The sequence below is a fragment of the Lepus europaeus genome, chromosome 12 (genome assembly GCF_033115175.1).
Source record: "Lepus europaeus isolate LE1 chromosome 12, mLepTim1.pri, whole genome shotgun sequence".
NCBI classification, from domain to species: Eukaryota; Metazoa; Chordata; class Mammalia; order Lagomorpha; family Leporidae; genus Lepus; species Lepus europaeus.
The window spans coordinates 27263363-27287955 of NC_084838.1; positions in this window are offsets into that span (position 1 = coordinate 27263363).

Genomic DNA, 24593 nt, shown 5'->3' on the forward strand with positions numbered 1-24593 from the left:
CACTAAGTATATTTACTGACAGGATGAGTGTGTAAATAGAGATAGAATCAACATATTGTTTAAACTCCGGATTACATCATACTCTGGAGTGCAATGAATGGAAACTTTCGGAAAGCTAATTGGTGCTTTCAGAATATAAAGGAAGTGAGAAATCTGAAATCTTTTCAGTCTCATTGAGGCTTGAGTTCCCTACTCTTCTCTTGCTTCTCTTTCTCCTCATTTTAATTTCCTCAGACCCCCCTCTCTTCACTGTGCCATAAATATAGCTTGCTATATAGAAAAAGTTTTGAAAAGCGGTTTGCATTTCAAGGTATGGAGCAATGAAATCCCGAATCCCTTAAGCTGCCAAACTGTCTCCACTATTCAGAGTCAGCACATAAATAAAGACAAGTGTTTGTGATCAGATCATGGGCAAAGACATGCAGTGGGTCACTAGCCAAAGCCATCACTAGAATAAGTCTGCAGGCCTCTGGAAATCTCATTATTCTAGCTCTTTTTAAAATTGACATCCTTGTATTCTAGAAAACTGGCCTCCTCCTGATATTTTAGAAAGATGCACGATCCTATGATGAAGTCCCAGTAGTTACTGCCGCATGAATAAATCCACATATACGTGTGTATTGTGTTTGAAAGTATGTCTATTTGCATTTATGGGTTGGCTTTAACCAAAAGTTCCAACATCTTTTGAGACAGAAAGTGAAGTCTCTATTTCTGCTTAAAAGGGCCCAAGTCCAAGAACTCAGAGGTTTGGTTTGGACAGGAACCCAGAAGTTAGGACGACTATCTGAAGCTCTTGCCTCTGCAAACATGGGCTGGATCAACTGAGGACAGTCATTGTCATAACATTTCCAGTATCTTCACTATCATTCAGGCTAGGGAAGAGCACTTCCTTCGCCATTTTACATTAAGATTTGGGGAACCAAAAGAACAAACAAAAAAGAGAGAGAAAGGAAAACTGGTTTGACTTCTTTAAGAACTGCCATGCTCTGATTGCCTGCAGAGTCGTGGTTTGCATGTCTATACTGCTAATTGCTAGGTTAGGCTATGGCACACAAATGTTTGAATTAATACTTGTGATGGCCAACTTTACAATACAGCCATGGAGCCACAGAATTTGAGAGCTAATGGGGACCTTGGGAAACTTCTGGTCAAGTCATCTTTTTATAAAGATTGTAAAACTGAAGCTTGGAGAGAAGAAATGGTTTGACAAGGACTCATAGAGTAGAGCTGGGATTCATTCCAGGGACCTGACATTTAATCAACAATGGTTACTCTAAATCATCACCCAGTCAGCCCTTCCACAGCACATCTCTACTGATTGAATGGACTAAGATCAGGCTGACGCTGTATTTCACGGAAATTCTCGTTTTTATTTAAATTGACTTGACTTTAGCCAATTCATTTGTAAAATAAAGGTTTAACATGTAGGATGCATTAATAAATATGGAAGCCATCAGCAGGGAGTCCTAGGGCAGTTTTTGGCATTCATTTGCTGAGAGGAAGCTTCATTGAGTGCTCTGAACCCAACACACCAAAATTTGGAGAAGAAAAGTTAGTTTAACCAAGATCCAATTTAAGGGAGCATATATCATGAGCCAGAGAAAACAGGGAAATAAAGGAAATGGATCAGGATGCCAAGAACCTTTAAAGTAGGGCAGGAAAGACAGATCAATGTCAAAGCAGGAAAAGAACTGCACTTGAGAGAGCTGGCCAAAGACCCCTGAAGACCAGTTGCTTCTGTACAGAAACTTGCAGTTATAGACATATTTTTAAAGAGATTTATTTATTTCTTTGGAAGGCAGAATTGCAAAGAGAGAGAGAGAGAGCAGAAGAAACATAGAGAGAGATCTTTCATCTTCTGGTTCACTCCCCAGGTGATCACAAGGGCCAGGGCTAGGCCAGGCCAAAGTCAGCATCCTGGAGCCTCATCCAAATCTCCCACTTGGGTGGAGGGGCCCAAACACTTGGGCCATCTTCCACGACTTCCCCAGGTGCCTAAACAGGCAGCTGGATTGGAAGTATAACAGCCGGGACTTGAACACACTTCCATATGAGACGCTGGTATCACAGGAGGTGCCTTAATTCACTGCACAACACTGGCCCTTACAGCCTTATTTTAAAGCCGCTTCTTGCTCTGCATTTTTGGTTTCTAACAGTTTCAGAAATGCCTTTATGGAAGACATTTCATGTGATTGTCAAACCGAGTTTTCTAATTTATTGATGAGATGTAGTTTTTAAATCTTATTATTTTGAAAATCTGATTTACACATAGGAATATTAGTGAAATATAAGTTTATCATGGTGGCATTTTAGAATAGGAAGAACAAACTTAAAACACTCTTAGACAAGTGTTTTGAATCTCCCAAGTGAGCTACAGATCTTGCAAAGGAAAATAAAATCAGAATTATTTAGTTTAGTACTTTGGTTTCAGATAAGTATTTTTTCTTAAAAATTTATTTATTTATTTGAAAGGAACAGCTGGAGAGAGAGAGAGAGAGAGAGAGAGAGAGAGAGAGAGAGAGAGGAGAGAGAAGTCTTCCATCTGCTGGTTCAGTCCCCAAATGGCTGCAACGGCTGGAGCTGGGTCAATCCAAAGCGAGGAGCCAGGAGCTTCTTCAGGGGCTCCTACGTGGGTGCAGGGGCCCAAGCACTTGGATCCTTTCTTTTTTTTTTTAAGATTTATATATATTCATTTGAAACTCAGAGAGAAGAGAGGCTGAGAGAGAGAGAGAGAGAGAGAGAGAGAGACAGAGAGGGAGGAGTCTTCCATCCGATGGTTCACTCCCTAATTGGCCACAATGGCTGGAACTGTGCTGTTCCAAAGCCAGGTGCCAGGAGCTTCTTCTGGGTCTTCCATGTGGGTGCAGGGGCCCAAGGACTTGGGCCATCTTCTGCTTTCCCAGGCCATAGCAGAGAGCTGGATAGGAAGTGGAGCAGCCGAGTCTTGAACTGCTGCCCATATGGGATGCCGGCGCTGCAGGCGGCAGCTTTACCCGCTGCGCCACAGTACCTGCCCCCAGATAAGTATTTTATTCTCCTCTTTTTTGTTTCTAATTTGGGAGTGATATCAAATATATTAACTGATTGATTCAATAGCCAAGAAGTCTGAAATCTGAAACTATGAACAAAGAAGTTAACTTACCCAAAGACATGGAGGAGTATCCCTTGTTCAATAATAAGGGTTGTAATATCCTGTATGATTTTAACTATGGGAAGGCAAATGATACATTAATCAGTCAATTGGTGATTTGATTCTGAAGTATGTACATATTTACAGAAAAGGGGACACATTTTACTAATTACAGACTTAGAAAGTTTATTCCATGGCCGGCGCCGTGGCTTAACAGGCTAATCCTCTGCCTTGTGGTGCCGGCACACTGGGTTCTAGTCCCGGTTGGGGCACCAGATTCTATCTCGGTTGCCACTCTTCCAGGCCAGCTCTCTGCTATGGCCCGGGAAGGCAGTGGAGGATGGTCCAAGTCCTTGGGCCCTGCACCCGCATGGGAGACCAGGAGAAGCACCTGGCTCCTGGCTTCGGATCAGTGAGATGCGCCGGCCGCAGCGGCCATTGGAGGGTGAACCAACGGCAAAAAGGAAGACCTTTCTCTCTGTCTCTCTCATTATCCACTCTGCCTGTCAATTAAAAAAAAAAAAAAAAGAAAAGGAAAGAAAGTTTATTCCTAAGCAGGGATCTCAAAAAGGTCGTTGAAGAGGTGGAGCATGAATGTAGGGGCCAAAATGCATCTGTGAAGGACTGGTCATGCTGGATTAACTTCCTTTTCAACAAGATTGCAAAACTGGTTAACAAGGAAAACATTACAGACATGATACATCTGAACCCCAGTGTTGTACTGTGTTGCACTTGACTAATGACTGTGGAGTCCTGCAGATAAAAGGGAGGACAGACATACTTTCTTTCCAGAACTTCTGGATCTTGTGAAGATGATGGCAACTGATACTACAATTAAATAGATAATAATTGATTAATGACCACATTCAGAGAAAAAAACCTGGATAATACATGGATGGAAACCTAGCTCTTTTTGTTAGTTTCTAGTTTAATAGTTTATATTAGAAGAAACCTTTTTGAATAATATTAAATGTGGCAATTTGGAAGTGGTACCCAAAATGAAAATAACGGAATCACTATCTGAGATTTCTCAGATACGAAACTATAGGGAAACTACTAAGATAAATGTAATAGGGATAAATAGGGATAGATGTGAAGTGCATGTGACCAGAATGGTGATGGATTGGGGGAAATATTGAAGATAGAAGATGGTAAAGATACCCCGCCATAGCACACTACATCTGTGATGCTTAATTTTCTGTGTCAACTTGACTGGGCCATGGGGAGTCGAGATAATTGACCGGACATTATTTCTGGATGTTTCTGGATGAGATCAACATTTGGATGAATGAAGAGTAAAGCAGATGGCTCTTCCCAATGTGAGTGAGCTTCATCAGTCCATCGATGGCCTGCCTGCAAGGAGAGGCTCAGAAAAAAATTTTTCTTTCTCTGCTTGACTGCCTTTCAGCTGGAGCTTACACAAATGCGCTCCTGATTCTCTAACTCAGGCTCAGTCTAGAATTCACACCATCAATCTCTTGGTCCTCAGGACTTTAGACTCAGCTTGGAACTATATCGTTAGCTCTTCTCAGTCTGGATTTCTTGTCCTCCATAATCATGCAAGCCAACTTAGAATAAATCTCATTCTCTCTCTTTCTCTCTCACACACACATTCACACACATACACACACACTCCCATACACACACACACACTCACATACACACACCCTATTGGTTCTTGAGAAAACCCTGGCTCCAAAAGGAAAACTCCTGCAGAAAGGAAAGGAGGAGTGTTGCTAAACTTGGCATAAGTCAAGCGAGTCATATGAATGCCAAAAGTCAAGAATGCGAGACAGTATCTTACTAATTACTCTGCCCTGATCAGATTATAGCTGGAGTTCACTCTCAGTTCTGGTAATACCAATATAGAAGGAAAAGGGTCAAACAGGAGGAAGTCCAGAGGGAAAAACCAAGGTAATGACACATCTAAAGTCATGATAATGAGAAATAGTCAAAAGAACCGAGGATGTTACTCTTGATGATCCTAGGGAGGGAAAATAGTTCAAATTCTTGAACAATTATCACAGACAGGAATGAATCTCATTCATCGTAACTCTAGCAATCAGTGACATAGAGTAGAAGTTCACAGAGAGGAGTTTGGCTCAGTCAAAGGAAGTACTTTCTAAAAATGGACCGGATTGAAATGAGCATTTCCGTTTTCTTCACTGGGGCCAGGTGATGCCAAGTACTACATGGCTTGAGGATTTCCTAGGAAAAAGTGAAATTAGCTTTAATTATTTTAACGATGGTTTTCAATGCTTTTTTAAAAAAGTCTAGAAATTGCTTTTGGTAGGGAAAGTCGTTGTTCTCTAGCCAAGCAAATAGTGTGATGTGATGGAATACTTCCCCTGTTAAATAGAAGACATTTTTCAGAGGATGCGTCATTTATAAGCAGACTATTAGTATCCATTTTTAGAGGATAAGGATGAAATGTTTCAGAGGGATGAAACATTTTACATTAATTCTTTTCAATTATTTTAGTTTCATTTAGTTACTTTAGTGTAAATACTCATATTTTTGAAAGTAACAATGGGATGAAAAATATCCATATTTTACATTAATTCTAGCAGTTTTTTATTTGATCCTGTTGAGTGATTCATACTGTCCTGAGTATGTCCAGGATGTGTGTGAAATAACATAATAATAACAGTAACTTAGCTGGTTTGAGAGCCCAGTGTGCCAGCCATGGTTTTAAGCATGGATTCACTCTTCTGCACGGATGGACTCCATCAAACTTCAAAGCAACCAAGAAGTAGTTACAACCTTCATTTCCTATTTTGGATGAAGCTTGCTAAGCCACAAAGAGGCTGAGTGATTTGTCCTGGAACATAGTGTTAGTAAGAAGCAAAGCTAACTAAGATTCTTGCTCCAGCATCTGTACTCTCATTCCTGTATGACTTCAGGTTTTACAGCATTCTAGTTAGAAGTAGAAGCACATCTCGGAATTCCTGCATGGGGTCCTGAAATCATACTCTAGGGCAGCCTCATAAAGAGTGTCTCACTCTGCTCTGCTGTAGGAGACAAATGGTTTACCTCTTGAAGCTCCCACATCCATAGAGACAGGTAGGCAGGCTGAACATCTTTGTGATCTAGTAATTAGTTGATGTTTCATTCTAAGTCAAACCCAAAGGATGTTGCTTGGGAGCCTGCAATGTGAGCTTTGGAGTTCCTTTGCTTCTAGTCTTGTCACAGATTAGAACTCCTCGAAGGGGGCCGGCGCCGAGGCTCACTAGGCTAATCCTCCGCCTTGCGGCGCCGGCATATTGGGTTCTAGTCCCGGTCGGGGCACCGATCCTGTCCCGGTTGCCCCTCTTCCAGGCCAGCTCTCTGCTGTGGCCCGGGAGTGCAGTGGAGGATGGCCCAAGTGCTTGGGCCCTGCACCCCATGGGAGACCAGGAGAAGCACCTGGCTCCTGCCATCGGATCAGCACGGTGCGCCGGCCGCAGCGCGCTACCGCAGCGGCCATTGGAGGGTGAACCAACGGCAAAAGGAAGACCTTTCTCTCTGTCTCTCTCTCACTGTCCACTCTGCCTGTCAAAAAAAAAAAAAATAAAAAAATAAAAAAAGAACTCCTCGAAGGTGCCTCTGTCTTGTACAATTTGACTTCTGAGACTGAACTCAGATCCTAACTCTCTTATAAGGCATGTGGATTGGGGCAAATAACTACAGCATGTGATAGCTTCCTCCTTCTGAAGTGGATATCCCTAATACCTAATTTACAGAGTTCTGTGAAGATTAAAATAGATAATATGTATACCCTCTCCTATAAAGGGCTGATACATAAAATGTCTATTCCAGAAATGAGAGTTCTTTTTCTTTGACAAATCTTACATGGTCTACTTAACATTTTTTCCTACTGCTGACTGAAGGAAAAGTTACCCCTTGTAATCTGAGTTTCTGTTTGAAAATAAAGAAGAATCACATTGAGAATGGCTTCCAAGTGTTTCCTCAAGTTTAAGTGCCCTCCTTAAGCCTGCAGTGGGGAGCTGCATTCCAATGCAATGTGTAACTGGGTATTTTTCAAGTTGTGCAAAAACATTCCATTGTATCTTAAATTTCCCCAGTATTGATATTAATGAGATGGCTGTGTTTTCAACCTGGCCTCTATGTCAAACGCACTTTCCATAAGATGTGCACTAGCCTCACAAAGACAGCATCTGCAATGCTCTTTCCTCCGAGAAGTAAGACACAAGCTTCTCACGTAGGCAAAATCTCTGGAATGCAATATCAGCACGGAGAATAAAAAAGAGCAGAGAAGAAAACTCCTTCTATTGACTCCCAAATTCAGGCATTCCAGAAAAGATCTGAACACATGAAAAAGTTTGTGAGTTATAGGTGAATCTTGATCTCCAGACTGTCATAATACATACATACATACATATTTATTTATTTATGTCTCTGGGCAACTGAGTTCATGATTAATTCTTTGTATCTCTTGACCTTTTTGAATAGAAGAGAGTATTTTGATTTGGTAGTATATAATCTTTCTTTTTCCTTTCTTTCTCTTTTCTAGTGTGCAGGTTTATGATGAAGGATAACAAAGGATACAGATGAAATGATGCGCAGGGCAGGGTATGGAGGAAAGGGTGCAGAGCTTCCATGCCCTTTCCAGGTAGATCGCCCACCAGAACCTTCCATGTGTTCATCTGTCCAGAAGCTCTCTGAACCTCATCCTTTAATGTTTTTGTGGACAAAATTTCATGATCTAGACACAGTCGATTAAATCATTGGCCATGAGTAATCAGCTCAAACTTCAGCCCCTTTTCTCTCCCAGGAGGTTGAAGCGTGGAGCCAGCAGTCCCAACTCTCTAACCACTTCTTGGTCTTGAAATCACCACTCATCTAAGGCTACTGAGGGGCTGCCAGCTGCCAATGCATTTGCTAACATATGCATAGACACCTACCATTTGAGATGTCAAGGAATTGTAAACCAAGATTTGCTTTTTTAAAAAATTGATATCGTTTCAAGGTAATACACCATACTGCAAGTTATAAAAAAGCAAAGAAAAACGAGGAAATTATTTTCAACTCAGTATGCAGAGATTACTATTTCTATTAATATTCTTTTTAAAGATTTATTTATTTTATTTGAAAGAGTTACACAGAGAAGGAGCGGCAGAGAGAGAGAGAGAGAGAGAGAGAGGGAGACAGAGAGAGAGACAGGTCTTCTATCCACTGGTTCACTCCCCAATTGGCCACAACTGTCAGAGCTGTGCTGATCCGAAGCCAGGAGCCAGGAGCTTGTTCCAGACCTCCCACCAGGTGCAGGGGCCCAAACACTTGGGCCATCTTCCACTGCTTTCCCAGGCCATAACAGAGAGCTGGATTGAAAGTGGAGCAACCGGGACTCGAATTGGGCACCCATATGGGATGTTGGCACTGCAGGCAGAGGCTTTACCCACTGTGCCACAGTGCCGGCCCCTCTATTAACATTTGAGAAGATTATTCTAAACTTCTTCTCCTATATTCATATTTACAGTATCATACAGGTTTATATACTTATTTTTTTAAAGTAAATATGTTGGGAACATTTTCTTATGTTGTAAGAAAAGGAAAAACAGGTGCTACCACATTGGGAAAAGGGTTGGCAGTTACTAAATTACATATACACCTACCTACCTTCTGACTCAGAAATTCCATTCTCAGTATATGCTTAAGAGGAAATAACACATTCATAAAGGCACTTGTACAGAGGAGGGGGTGTTTGGCCTAGCAGTTAAGATGTCTCCATCCCACACTGGAGTGCCTGTGTTTGATTCCTGGCTCCAGCTCCTGGCTCCAGCTTCCTGCTAATACAGAACTACAAGGCAGCGGTAATGGCTCAAGTAACTGGGTCCCTTCTACCCAGGTGGGAGACCTCAAATCTGGCTTCCACTCTGGACCCAGTCATGGCCATTGTAGGTGTTTGAGGAGTGAACGAGTGGATGGGAGTTCTCTCTCCCTCTCTGTTTCTCTCTCTCCTCTAAAATAAATAATAATAAAAAGTTTTAAAACAATACTTATACAAGAATGTTTACAGAAACTTTATTCATAATAGTAAATCAAACCTAAAAATAGCTCAAATATCCATCAACAGGTAAACAGATCAACAAACTGGCATATTCACAGTGAAACAGCTCTCAGCAACTGCATCTCATGCTGTTGTATCCAAAACTACTGATGGTTGCTACAAAGTGGGTGAGTCTCAAAACCATTTTGTTGAGTCAAAGAAACCAAACCAAAAAAAAAAAAAAAAAAAAAAAAAAAAAGCACCCAACTATTGTATGGTTCCATGGTTCCATTTATATGGAGTTCAAATCAGAACAACAGTTTTCTCCCAGAGTTCGAGTGGGTTCAAGGTAGAGTTGACTGGGGAGAGGCAGAGGCATGAAAGGACTTTCTGGATGATGACCATATTCTTTGCTTTAATAGGATTCTTGTTGCATAGATTGTTACATACATTGGTCAAAATTCATCAAGAGGTACAGTTGGGATGTATGTATTTCACTATATAAAAATTTTACCTTCAAAAATAAGAAAACAGACTGAATGTGAAGGCTGTTTCCTCATTAGCGAAGCAAATGGGCAGAGTCCTGTTTGTCAGGCAGAAAGCCTTTGTATGGCCCTGCTCCACAAATGAACACAATTCCTTCAAAAGAAGAACATGTCTTCAAAACATAGCATTCGGATATGAAATTTATAAAAGCTCATGAAACTCACTAGAAACAAACTACTGAGACTTAACTAGAGAAATGGGAAAAACAAATACACTAAAAAAAAAAAAGAACTTAATACTTTACCCTTTTAGTATTTTTTATGTTCTACTTAAAACTATTGGTTGAACTCTGTAATTAATACATAATTATTCTTAGGTGTTTAATTAATGCTACAACTAATACTCAAATAGTATTTTACACTTTGTGTTTCTGTGTGGGTGCAAACTGTTGAAATCTTTACTTAATATATGCTAAATTGATGTTCTGTATATAAAGATAATTGAAAATTAATCTTGATGTGACTGGAAGGGGAGAGGGAGTGGGAGAGGGGAGTGTTGTGGGTGGGAGGGAAGTTATGGGGGGGAAACTATTGTAAACCATAAGCTGTACTTTGGAAATTTATGTTCATTAAATAAAATAAAAAAAAAACAAATAAAAAATACACTTACAATTCTAAGAAATGTACAAAACCAATAATGATGAAATAAAGTTTAAATTCATTACTAAAAAGGAATCTCTTTATTGTACATCTGCTAGGATTTTCTACATCATTTCAATTAATCTAGTTGATTAATAAACTCATCAAATATTTCCAAACTACCTAGCAATGCAAAAACAAAAATTAAAATAGCATTTTTTTTCCATAACAAAACAGTGAAGCTCTAAAAAGTATAATAATGTAGAGGAAGTATGATTGGAAAAGCATCTCCAAATACTCCCAGGGGGCATAATTTGTTATAATTATTTGGAAAATATTTTTGATGTATGAATTAAGAGTTTATAAAAAAGCATATACAGTACTCTTTGAATTTGTAAATCTGTTCTGTGATTCTTTCAAGGAAAAGATCAAAACAGTATAAAATGCAAGTGTAAAAAATGTATAGAATTTCTAGCATTATTTGCACTTTCAGCAAATCAAAAACAATCTGAATGTGTAGTATATAAGGCTGGCAACACAATTTGCATAATTCATTGGGGTGCATCTACATATTGGAGTAATGAGTTTGTTTTCTTTGCAAGATTTCCAGAGTGCCATCATATTAATGATCAGGGTCCCTGTTGGGGAAAAATGAGATGAGATCTTCTCTTTTCTTGTTCTGCCATGAAGAGGAAGAAACCAAGCAATTAGGAGCAGATCTCTACACTGTCTTCTAAGCATTGTGCATTCCTGAGGGAGAGGACTGTCTCACCAGGACATCCTTCATCAGCCCATCCTCTTCCCTTGAATATTTTTTTGGTAAGATTTATTTGTTTGAAAAGCAGAATGATGGGAGAGGGTGGAGAAACAGAAAGAGAGGGAGGGAGGGAGGGGGAGAGAGAGAGAGAGAGAGAGAGATCTAGACTGTCCATCCATTGATTAATTGGTTCAATGCCCAGATGCCTGCAACAGCCAAGGGTAGGGCAGGCTGCAGCTGTCCTCTGCTGCCTTCTAGCATGCATTTGCATGGATTGGAAGTGTGCAGGAGCTGGGGCTCCAACCAGGCACTCCAACATGTGCTGCTGGAATCCCAAGCTGTGGTTTACACTGCTATTCCAGAATACCTGCCCCTTTTCCTTGATCTTTATCCTTGTCTTTTCCTCTCTCACCTTTCTTTCTTACCAGGATCTCTGGGCACTGAGTGAACCCTGCAAGCTGGGAGAAGAGGCCTGGGCTGTGTCCATGTGTGGGTAGCAGAGGGGTTATTGCCACGACCCAGCACCCCTCGCCTGTGCTCCCACCTCTCCGTGCACACAATCCTATCACCCCCACTTGCCAGTCTGGGTTATTCTACCACTTACTTATTTGTTTTTTTCACTAACTTATTGGGGTCAAGGATGATGCTTTAATGATCCTAGTGACCCCAGAGTAAGTCCCCAATTTTAAGTAGAGATTTTATAAGATAAAGAGCTCTGTATTTGAATGGGTTTGGTTTTAATCCTGGTTTTGCCATTTCTTAGCCGTCTGACCTTGGGTAACACACTTCTCTGTACCTCAGTTTTCGTTATTTGTAAAATGGGATTAATAAAATCTGCCAAATTCATGAAGTTATGATTAAATATTCAATTAATTAATACAAAATTAAGCTCTTAGAACATCTACATGATAGGCCCCAGTAAGTGTTAGTTATAACAAATATTTACAAATCCATGCAATTCTTTGGACAGAAAAACTGCCTTGAGATATAAGTAGCCATACAGGTAAATGAGTTCTAGTAATTAAATATCAGTAATTTGCCTTGGGTACACAGAAACACATATTACTTATCTTTTGGGGTTAATTCCAAGTGCTTGTTGTAAAGTTTGGTAAACAGTAGGTGCTTGTTGAATGTTTCGTGAATAAGCATATGGATTGGCAGTAGATAGAAAAGGGCAAATTATATATGACTACTATAACAAAAATAAATTTTTCATTTTTGCTGGTTTAGTAACTACATAAGATCTCAGAGTTGAAATGGGATGCATACACACCTTTCAGGTTACTAAACTCATGGATGCACGTGACTTGATTGCAAGAGCTGGAGGGGATGGAGTCTAAGATGGGCTTTGCTGCTTGGTAGCTGTGTGACCTCAAACAAATTACCTAATTGTCTGGTCTTCAGTGTTCTTCATAAGACAAGGCTAATAACGTCTACCTCTTAGAGACGTAGTGTGGATTAAATATCAGGTCTGTAGAACCCTTTGGGTAGTGTAGTGGCTACTAGATTTAGTTCAGTTCATTTTATGTTGGTGGTAAGACCTGGAATCCATTTTTGTTTGGTAGACACTAGTGGAAGCTGGTGAACGTGAAGCTCTCAGAGGCAATGTGTCACGGAGACAGGGGAGGCCATCAAATCAGGTCAGATAATGAATATCACTGAGGAAATAAAATGCGTTATATACGTAATTAATGGGACCTGCACCCTAGTTGTGTGTGAAGTTGATCCAAGAAGCCTCTCCTGAAAGGCAGCCTGAGAGTCTCTGTGGGATGTGTTTTAGACAACGTTGTCTTTTGATTGCATTTCTTTTTTTTAAACATTATTTTTTAAATATTTATTTATTTATTTGAAAGAGTTACACAGAGAGGGAAGGAGAGGCAGGGTGGGGGGTCTTCCTTCTGATGGTTCACTCCCCAGATCGCTGCAACGGCTGAAGCTGCACTGATCCAAAGCCAGGAGCCAGGAGCTTCCTCCCAGTCTCCCACGTGGGTGCAGGGCCCATGGACTTGGACCATCTTCTACTGCTCTCCCAGGCCATAGCAGAGAGCTGGATCAGAAGTGGAGCAGCCGGGACTTGAACCAGCGCCCATATGGGATGTTGGCACTGAAGGCGGTGGCTCTACCTGCTGCGCCACAGTGCCGGCTGCGCCACAGCTCCCGGCCCCTTGATTGCATTTCTTTAGCTCAATCCAAAGAGTTGCCTTGGGTTCATCTGTAACAGGTTGTGACATCACATTTTCTGGAGTGACAATGCAGGCTACAAATGGGATTTTTGTCTTTTGCTAGGAGGCAAAGTTGGTATTTTGTTTAGCATACTAGTAATCAGATTGTCATCTAGAATAGTTTGGATATTTGCAGTGACCAGGGGTTGCACAGAAGGGATCTTAAGATCAGGTTTATAGATTTTGTACTCATGAAATACTTTTGTAAGTATGCACCATGTGCAGCACCATGTACACTGATGTAGGTGGTGCCGAGGACAAACGAGATGCTGACAGACTCCCTGAAGACATTCACTTGGGGAGAGAGGAGATAGACATTATTTTCACATACAGTTTTTTTTTTTTTTTTTTTTTTTGACAGGCAGAGTTAGACAGTGAGAGAGAGAGAGAGAGAGAAAGGTCTTCCTTCCGTTGGTCCACCCCCCAAGTGGCCACTACGGCCGGCGCACCGCACTGATCCGAAGGCAGGAGCCAGGTGCTTCCTCCTGGTCTCCCATGTGGGTGCAGGGCCCAAGGACTTGGGCCATCCATCCATGCCCTCCCTGGCCACAGCTGAGAGCTGGACTGGAAGAGGAGCAACCGGGACAGAATCCGGCACCCCAACCGGGATTAGAACCCCGGGTGCCAGCACTGCAGGCGGAGGATTAGCCTAGTGAGCTGCAGCGCTGGCCATTTTACATGTCTCTGTTCTAGCTAAACTGCAGAAAAGCTTTACAAGAACACAGAAGTGCAAGCAATTAATTCTTCCTGGGAGCGTCCCAGAGGAAGCGGGACTTTCAGTGGCTTAAAGGATTCGTAATAGGAGTTCCACGAGGAACCCTCCAGGATGGCCTCATCTGGCTCAGAAAAGGACATAAGGCAGCATGGAGAAGACATATCCCTCATGAGATTGGTCTGGGTTCCAGAGAGTGTGGCAGCGGTAGGAGGAAGATGAAGACAGGGACTGGAAAATTTAAAAATGATGACCCTGAAATGACATAAGAATATAAGTAATGCTTATTGCAAAGCCTAAAAGCAGTTCTGAAGTGGCTGAAGTGAAATGCTAACATTTTTGCTCTCCTCATCTTCCCAGGCTGTGGACCCATTGCCAGGGAGAATCACGACCAGTAATTTCATGAATACTTCCCTCTATTTTCTAGGCGCCTGTACCACCTAAGGATGCACACCCATGTGCATCCATGCATACATTTTTTAGCAAATAAATCATAGTATCAGTACTATTTATTTGCAATTTGTTTCCCCACATAAAATTATATTTTAGATGGCATTCCATATATTTCTACCTTATTTTGAATGGCTGTATACTATTTCATTATCACCATAGCAACTGAAACAGTGTGCAAGGGTCTCAGTGCACTGCTATGGGGCTGTCCACTTTCTTAGATCCTGGATAAAGATGGGAGTAGGATACTGTTGAATACCATTTGAAAGCCATTTTTGGATTAGAACAATCTTTTCATGGACAGAGCATCTGTCCTTCCAGTTCTCTGTAAGTCTATCTGCAGAAACATCTTATGCTTGTTGTGGTTCAGTGGGTTACGCCACTGTCTGGGACTCCCGCAACCTATATCATAGTGCTAGTTTTAGACTTGGCTACTTGGCTTCTGGTCCACCTCCCTGCTAGTGCATCCTGGGAGGTGGTAGATGATGGCTCAAATACTTGGGTCCTTGCTGATGGAATAAAGACATAAGCCTCAGCCATTCTTGCTCACTGCCCAAAATATCGATACACATTTGAATGTATCCCTTGCCCCTGAATGTCAATTGGGTCTCACACTCTATTGCCTTCACAGCCCACCCTGCATTCTTTCCCAGGTTCCCAAGGCCCTGTCCAGTTCCAGGAATTCACCTCTGCCTGCTGCCCCCTACCCCCACCCCCATCCCTTGCCCTCCTAAAATATAAAAAGGCTTGGCCCCTTCTGTAATGTGTTCCATCATGTGGATGCCAGAAGTTGGTCACCCACCTCTGCAGATTTATTTTCTCTGAATAAATTCAGTCTGGCTGTAATTTCGTACACTTCCTCCTCTCTATTCTGCACCTCTTTTTCCAACTTTTTTTGTGCCCTGTGTGAGGTGGCACCAATCTACGACTCTATTCCTAACACCTGCCATCCACTGGGAAGACCCTAGTGGAGTTCCTGGCTCCTGGTTTTGACCTGGCCCAGCCCTGGCTGTTATGAGCATTTGGGTAGTGAACCAGTGGATGGAAGAGCACTTTCTCTGTCTCTCTGTTACTGCCTTTCAAGTAGATGAAAATAATAGAAATTTTAAAAAATCAGAGGAAGTGCCTCCCTCATCCTTTAAAAAAACAAGCAAACAGGCTATTTAGTTTGAAGAGGAGTTCTCCTAACTTCCAGTCCTGGGGCTGTTGCAGAGCAAGAAGCATTTGGAGCCAGATCTTGAAGCTTCAGCAGAGTTTCAACAGAGAGCTTGGTTCTGTCCTGGGGAGAATGCTGATGAACCGGATTCACATAGGACCTTGGCCCTTTCCTCATTTTAATCGGTCAATCAACAAACAAATTTCAAATACCTGTAGTGTGCTCTACATGCAACAGCAAGAGAAACATGATTCTGGCCTTTGAATAACTTGTAATCTAGTTAGAGAAACAAGACTCATAAAGCAATTTGTAAGATCTAGCAAGCAAAATGTGAGTAAATGCTGTTGAATTACATCCTACACGAATTCCTGGAGGGACTTCTCAGAAGGATCAGATGACTGTGGGCTGGAATCCTCAGGGAGGGCTCCCTGGGTCTCATGGGATGTGAAATGGACTTGGAAGGATGAGTAGGGCTCCAAAAAACCAGGACACTGAAAGGGGACCTTCTAGTCAAAACCAGTGAACGGACATAGCCATGCAGTCAGTTGATAGGCTTACTCGATCCAGTTGTTTGGTTAAATAACAGGAAAGGTCTAAATTTTCTGTCTGTGTCTCAGACTCCGAAGCATCCTACAATTCTCCCTTGCCTGTGAGTCACAGATTCCTCCTGGCAAATGAAGAAAATACTGATTACTCTCTATCATGAAAATAAGTTTCAGGGCTTGATGGTTATGTCTCATCCCTCCTATTTTCAAGTGTATCATCACTCTTATTGCCAGGGTTGCTAGAGAGCTTTGATTCACAGTTGCTTCCTGAACCAGAGCATGACAGGATGCTTGACTTTCAGACGCTTTGGCCATAATCAGAGGTTGGTCCAGGGTTTATTCAAGAAGAGTTGCCTAAACTGGGTACAATGCTCACATGATCTTTGACCCACTGGAAAACCAGGGATCGGTGACTTGGCATAACCTTTTTAGTCTAACTTTATTCTAACTTGTTGTCACCATATTGTGTTCCCAGGGGGGATATTACCTCAGTCTTCCATGGAGTTTGTGTAAATATGTTACAGAGCATCTCTTTTTAACCAGGATTGTGGGAAACTGAGGAGGCTTGAAATCTAAGTCAGCAAAGGTGAGTTAGAAGGCTTGATTTCTGTCCTGATTCTGCCATTTAATTTATCTTATGATCTTGGATGAGTTACTTCACTCATGGTGGAGGATTTATGTTGCAAAAGTGAGAGATACTGTTCAACTAGGCAGCATCCTGTCAGCAAAACAAGAGTGAACTAATTCAGGTGTTAATACCCAGGGGATTTATGGGTGAACGTGAGGGAAGCCTTGAAGTCCTTAAATTGTATGCAAAACTTGGTGCATGTAAGCATATTTCCGGGTAGAAACTCCATAACTTTCACCAGATTTCCAAAGATATTCCAAAAGTTAATTGATTCTAAATATCCGAAACTCTGAAGATTTCTCAAGTTTGAAATGTAATCATTCATCAATTTTCTATCTTTGCAATAAGACTCAGGGGAAATTTTGTTACAAAGAGAAGAAATGGCACAAATCCCTACCTCTATGGTATGGAGGAACACTATTTACTAGAGAGTTCTTGGAGGTCCAAAGTCCTATCATCTTTGTCCTATTAAACTTGAAGTTGCTTGTATGCCCACAATCATTGTCTGCTCTAAATGACTTAGAGGGAAAGCTCTGCACTTTAGACCCAGGAGTGCTCCTCTGGGTTCTCTAAGCTCTGTCCCTGGGTTAAGGGGTTGTTATCAGTACCTTACCTTACTTCTCTATAAAAATATCTTTTATGAATTGTCATTGACACTTACATCCTCAGCATTTACCTTTTCAGGTGACTTGTGCATTTCAACAAAATTTCTTTCAAAGACAAAGCAAAGGCATTGCCCAATATGTTACCCGATGTCCCTTATAAATAAATTGTCAGTACAATGAGCTTTTAATTTAATATCAGGAAAAATATTTTTGAAAGATGAATTCATGGTCATCCTATACAGAGAAGACATATACCATTTATTTCCCGTTTACTTTATCTTTTAAGTCTCTCAGAGCTACAATCAGTGCTCAAATTTAATTTGCAAGATTTTAATTCAAGTGCAGGCATGGTAATGAAGCAGGTAAAGCCCCTACCTGCATCGCCAGCATTGCTAGCATCCTGTATGGGTGTCATTTTGTGTCCTGACTGTCCTATTTCCAGTCCAGCTTCCTGCTTCTGGCCTTGGAAAAGCAGTGGAAGATGGCTCCAAGTATTTGGGCTCATGCCACGTATATGGGAGACCCAGAAGAAGCTTCCAGTTCCAACCTGCCCATTTGGAGAGTGAACCAACTTATGGAATAGGTCTCTCTCTCTCTCTCTCTCTTTCATGCCTTTCAACTAAACAAAAAATAATTTATTTAGTTGAAAGTCAGAGTTACAGAGAGAGAGGAGAGAAAGAGAGAGATCCTTAATCCTCTGGTTCACTCCCCAAATGTCCACAGCAGCCAGGGTGGGGCCAGGCTGAAGCCAGGAGCCAGTAGCTTCTTCTAGGTCTCTCACGTGGGTGCAGGGGCCCAAGCACTTGGGCCATCCTCTACTGCTTTCCCAGGCCATAGCCTAGAGCTGGATCAGAGTCGAGCAACCGAAACTCGAACTGGCCCTCATATGGGATGCTGGCACTGCAGGCAGGGCTTTACTCACTACGCCACAGTGCTGGCCCCACCACTATTTTAAATATGCTGAAATTGGCATCCTCAGATATGATTGCTTGTGCTCATACCATTTAACTTAGAATAAGTCCAGAAGTGGAATAGTTACCTGATTTTAATGAGTTTTATTATATGGTGAATTTGCTTGCCATCCATGTTGCAGCAGGTTATACTCCACACCAATGGTATTTGAGAGGGGCTATTGCCTCATACCATTGTCAGCCTGAGAGGCAATATTTCCCGACGATCTAATTAATTTAATATAAAAGAGATATCATTTGAATGTATGTTTCTCTAATTTTAAATGTGGCTTTTATAATTCAAAAGTTTATTAATCATTGGGCAGTTCTTGTGTGTGAATTGCCTGTTCTTATCCTTTGCTTATTTTTCTGCTGAGGGACCTGGTTGTTAATTTTTTTTTTTTTTTGGCAAAAGTTCTTTATGTATGATGAAAGGATGTTTTACCATCCACCTGTGTATATTTCTCCCATTTGTTGACTGCCTTTACATTGCTATAAAAGGCTTATAGTGGGGGCTGGAGAGGGTTAAGCCACTGCTTGTAACACCAGTGTCCCATATCAGAGTGCCAGTGTAAGTCCTGGCTGCTTCTCTTCTGATCTAGCTTTCTGCTTATGCAGCTGGGAAAGTAACGGATTATGGGCCATGTGCTTAGGACCCTGATACCCACACGGGAAATCTGGGTGGGGTTCTTGGCTCCTGGCTTCAACCTGACCAAGCCCTGGTTGTTGAGGATATTTGGGGACTGAACCAGCAGACGAAGACCTCTCTGTCTCTGCTTCTCCCTCTCTCTCTCTGCCTTTCAAATAAATAAATAAATCCTTTTTTCAGGACATACAGGGCAGTGATTATAAAGCAAGACACTGGAGATTTCTTGGGTCATAGCACAACAGCTGTGTGTCCTTGGGTAAATTACTCAATGTCTTTGTGCATGTCTTTCCTTATCTATAAGTTGGGATGCTTGTGGTATCTCCCTGATATGTATAATACTTGGAACAGTGCCTAGAGTATCACGTGCACTCAGTTAACAAGAGCTAGTTTGATTAATGAGAATTTTATTTTCCAGTATTCTGTGCTATATGATGCCAAGATTTCAAAACTGCATTATATGCTTTTTTGGGGACGGGGGCTGGGGAGAATCAAAAAAAGGCAAAGAATACCTGTGTCAATACCACTTGCACTTCAGGATGGCTTTGTAAGGGATGAAGGAACCTCCTATTCCAGGCGTGATTTACACTCTAAATAGAAGTGGGTTCATAGAAGGAGAGGTAAGCCGATATAGATGGAATGTATGGGTCATCAAACGCCTAGGTTCTTGCATCTCTTTAACTGTTTTGTTTTAAATGGTAGATGTTCCAGCAGCTTTTCCCTGTGGGGATCTCAGGGTGTCCCACAGGACTTTAATTTAAGCCTCATCTTTTCCACCCAGGAAACAATCCTTGTAGCACTGGCACTTAATAGGGGAAGAAAGGGAGAAGCTGCCCATCAGCCATCAACCCTGGAAGGACTCAGAATCATCTCGTTTGAGACTGGAGACCCATCAGCTGAAAATAAAACAAATTATGTTCCAAATCTGATTTTGAAATGAAGAGTGGAGAGCTTCCAATTTGAAAATAATCACACCCACTGTATCTTCATCCTCAGAATGAGGGCTCTTTTACATTTTAGTTAGTCAGTGTGTAATGTTCCTTTTATTTCTGTTCTCAAAGTCTTGACATCACTAAAAATAAATGACTCAATTACACTGTGCATAAGCAGCTGGAAAGCGACCAGAATGTTCCCAGTCTCTAAATGGAGTAAACAGAGACACCAGAAGAGGGTGGAGGAAGGAAGGAATTAAAAAAAAAAAAAAAAGAAGAAAAGAAAAGAAAAAGAAAACGAAGAGGGCAGGGGGATTTTGGAAAATAAAATTACACAAAAGTAGCTCCTGAGGATTGGAGGAGGTGTGTATGCCTCCTCTTTGTTTCCAATGGCCCTCGCAGTCCACCAACCGCTGAGGCCAGGAAGCAAACCAGGTGGAACAAAGGGTCGGAAATTGTATCAATACCTTGGCAATCAATGCCCAGCCAATGCACACTCCACCGCGGGCCAAGGGAAAGTGTTGGCAGCTGCCTCTGGTCAGCGGCCCCAGGATCTCGGGGGCCTCGATCTAGAACTTGGGGACGAATGGGAAGACTGGGAACAGAGTCCTGGCTAGCCAGCAAGCCCCACGACACAACCACAAACCCCCTCCATTTCCAAAGACTGGTCTTTTGTGGTGGCTTTTAGCTCCGAATGCACAATTACAAAAATGAAATGTTCCAAACGTCCTCTACACCCACAGCATTCTTTCTTTTATTTACTGTCTTGGGTGGAAGAATACACTTTGTCTCCCAGTGTCCTTTTGCCAGGAAAGAAAAGCGAGTTTGGCCAGCAGAGAACCTGATCGTCTTTATTTCTTCCTCCGTGTTTAGCAGGAGATGAAGGAAAAGGTCACGGCAGCTGCGCCGCGCGGCTGAATCACCCTGGGTCGGGCTGCACGTTCGCTACAAGCTTCAAGGCGAGAACGTCACTTGAGATGAAAGTAGGTCAGAAGGCGGTGAAAGGGGAATGAGACCTAACCCAGGAAAATGAGACGCGAGAGCTGGGTTAAACCCAGGCCTAGAGCCCTCGCTGCAGCTGCCAGCGAGGGGCAGGAGAGCGAGTCTCTGGGACTCCTCTCTCCCGCTGCACCCGGCTCTCCCAGCCTTGCGGGGCTCTCGTGTTAATCAGTAGATGAAGTGCCTGTGCAAGCCTAGGAATCGGCGGAGGGACCCCTGTGAGGGCAGTGGTAGAGAGCTCTCCTCTGTTTCCACACAAAGACAGGCCAAAGGGGAATGTTTTAAATTGTTTCCAGCAGGATTTAGGTTCAGCACGAGGAAAAGCTCCCTGAACGCGATGAGCCTCTGGAATGCATTACTAAGGGAGGCGGTGGAATCCAGTTCAGAGATCTCCGCGGACGCCATGGAATGCTAATCTTTCCTTAATGGCTAATATTTTGGTGTAATCAGACGCAGAGACATGGAGGAACTTTCACCCCTGAGATCTGAACCTAACGCTGCACCTGAATGAAGGCTCAGTTGTCCTGTAACAACTGTGGGATCCTAATCCTGCCTCCTCCTTCCCTCTCCCTCTCCCACTACTGGTGGCGCCCTGAGTGTGCAGATCTGGTGGTGGTGGGGATGGGGGCAGGGGGAGAACATGTTGGAGAAACAGGGAGTAACATGTACCAGAAAGTGAGTCCAAGCCAAGATTTGTAGGAAGTGCTGAAATTTGAGTGAGGGAAATGACGGTAATCTATTAAATACTCCAAAGGGTAGGAACCATGCCAGAACTGGAAAGCAGAGCCAAGGCTTCTAAGCTGGGTAGAAGGAAGATGAAAGAGGAGTGTGTTAGGAAGCAGGATGTCTGACTTATAGGACTCTTGAGACTCACGGTCTCAACCCAGGTGTGTCAAAGCAGTAATTGAATGAAAAATGTATCAAAAATTATTTGAAAAAGTGACTATCCAGGAATTTTAAACGGACATGAGATTGATTCCAAGGTATCTCTATACCAGTCTTAGGTCCACATGCTTTCTCTCCTGGACAGTGGGGTAAACGTGTATTTGCTCTTGAAAGTGCTTCCTGTAGGTGAATGGGAGGTCACATGTTTGAGAGTCATGGACTGGCACGCAGTGAGGTTTCCATAGGTGGCGCTGACTGGAAGACAATTGGACGAGTGGGTTAGGCCACTTGAAGGCCCATAGATTGGGATGCAGCCTGTGAGTCGTGTATCTTCATGGTGACAATATTTGTGCATTGGTGTTGTAGTCTCCTTTCTGCTACTATACTAGGATACCACTCAGTGGGTAATTTATACACCACAGGAGCTGCAGAGGTCAGCATGTGGGGACCGGGAAGCCTGAGATGGAGGAGTGAGTCTGCTGTGTGCCTTCTTGGTGCATCCCAGTGTGGTGGGAAGCATCACCCAGCAGAAAAGAGAGAATCAGGGACTGAACTTCGCCCTGAACGCTCGATTCCCACCACAGCAGGCTCAATCCACTCAGGAAGACAGTGCCACTGTGACCTGATCACCTCTTCAAGCTCTCACCTCTTAATTCCATTGCAATGACAATGAATTTTGGAGGGGACATTTGAACCGTCACAACAGGGTCAGGATTTTGGTCTTACACTTTTTCTTCCAGGAGCAACTTTGCCACATAAACTTCTCATCGACTCATTTGGCAGAAATAATCTGCCTGTTCACATGCCAGACCATGCGATCACTAACGTGCCACTTTCCCATCTGGGAGTATTGAGCCAACGAGCAAGGAGGAGAAGGGAGCTTTCTATCTCCTTGTACCTCACAGCAATGTGCCTGCAACACTGCGTTTTGTAGCTTGAAGGAGCCTGTGGAATTGAAATTCTGGATAAATAGGGTAGGGTTTCTGACTTAAAGCAATCCTTCAGGGGTGGCCAACAATGGAGCATCAGGCTTCAGTGTCATGGAACCCACACAGAGAAGAGGGAGGAGATGAAGCCACCACTAATGATTGTCATGAGTCTGGCATCACATTTTGATTAAGAAGAGACTAATTGGATGCAAGAATATAATCAATGAAAATTAGCAGAAGTCACCATCCTTGGAGAGGATTGCTTAGTAGGCCATACCCTTTGTTTTCCTTTCTCAGAGCAGAATGGTGAGGGCAGCTGGATTAAAGATTTTTAATGGAAATGCCTGAAACCTCATCATTCTTTGAGATAAACAGCAGGAAGAGTGAAACCCTAGCAGCCCAGGTGCTCTAAGCCTTGGGGCAACTCCTTACCTCTAGGGCTTCCTTCCTTGAGCCGCTCATCAGAATACCTTTAAGGCGAGAGGCCGTGACCTTGGTCTTGGATGGTGGGTATGATCCTGCTCACCCAGGGCTGGGGTTCGCTGGCTGAGCGGTAACTGTGTGAATCTTGCCACTGACATTTCTAGAAAGGAATTTTGGCCCTGATTATCTTGGCTGCAGAAGTTGGTAAAAAAAAAAAAATGCCCTCCCCTCTCCGTTCCCATTTTCTTCTCCTCTGGGGGAGAGGAAAACCCCAGACACCAGCTTTCTGGTAACATAAGAAGCTTCCCATAACCATATACTATAAATTATAAGAAGCACAGCCCTCCTCTTTTTCTTCCTCCTTGTTTTGCTCCCTGAGCAATATTGCAAGAGTCTACACAATCTCATAAGGGAGTTGGCTGGCAATCAGTTGAAGCTACTATTCCTCTGGCAGCAGTTCCAAGCGACTAGACTAATGTATTCCTTTTTGCTTAGTTTCTGCAAAATTACATTATGGTTCTATGCAGCTGAGGGACTGGAAGAAGAAACCAAAGGGTGAAAAAAAAAGTGAAGGCACAAACTGGCAAAACTGTTCAACCAAGAAGTATGGTTTCACCAGCTTGAAGTCCTGGGCCTAGTCATGGAGCAGAGTTCCTGTGTCTTTGGAGTTGTCTTCCTGGCTTTTTGTGGGGTCCAGGATCTCTGGTTGACCAGGAGCCAGCTGGGTCTGTGATGAACTCCTAGGGATGGAAATCTCTGGGCCACTTTCAGTTTCTGTGTGGCATGTCCTTCTTCAATTCTGTCTTTTATCTTGCAGAATCTGGCCATATTTGAGACTAGAGAATGCACTTGGCACGAACTCTGCAGACAAAAGACCATTGAACAATTTGCCTAAGTGAACCAGAGAAACGAGACAGTTGGTTAAGGCCTTTTCCTGACTCTTGGAGCTACAAAAAATGCACATTCTTACCTCCAACATGGCTACTTGTGATGTAGAGCAAATGGGGAATTTATCTGCCTCTGTCTCCCAATTCTTCACTGGAAAGGGAGTTGGGGTGGGGGCAGCAAATAATCATTGAGTTCTCTTATTGCTCACCTAGAATGAGCCTGTGAATGAGTCCTTAATTTCTCTAAATCACATCACTGGTACATGAAAATATTTTCCCCACCTCCTGGAAAACAAATGGGCCTTGAATCAATCACTTTCTTCCTTTGGGTAGTTTCTGTACTTTCCTGACATTTAAGTCTTTCTAACTTCCTCTTGCTTTGTATTCTGAGCTAGTGGAGATGTTTCACTATGAAGTATTAGGCAAAGGGCTGCATTTGAAACAAGCATATGTTGTACTCTTCTGATGGGTACTGGGTAAAGATATAATCCAACCAAGGACTTTGTATAGGTAAAAATAAGTTGGAACACACAACAAATAATAAATCCTTTACTGGCCTGACAGGTTCATGAGGACAAAAACTGGTGATGCCTTATTCACCATGATTACTCCTGCAGTCCCTAA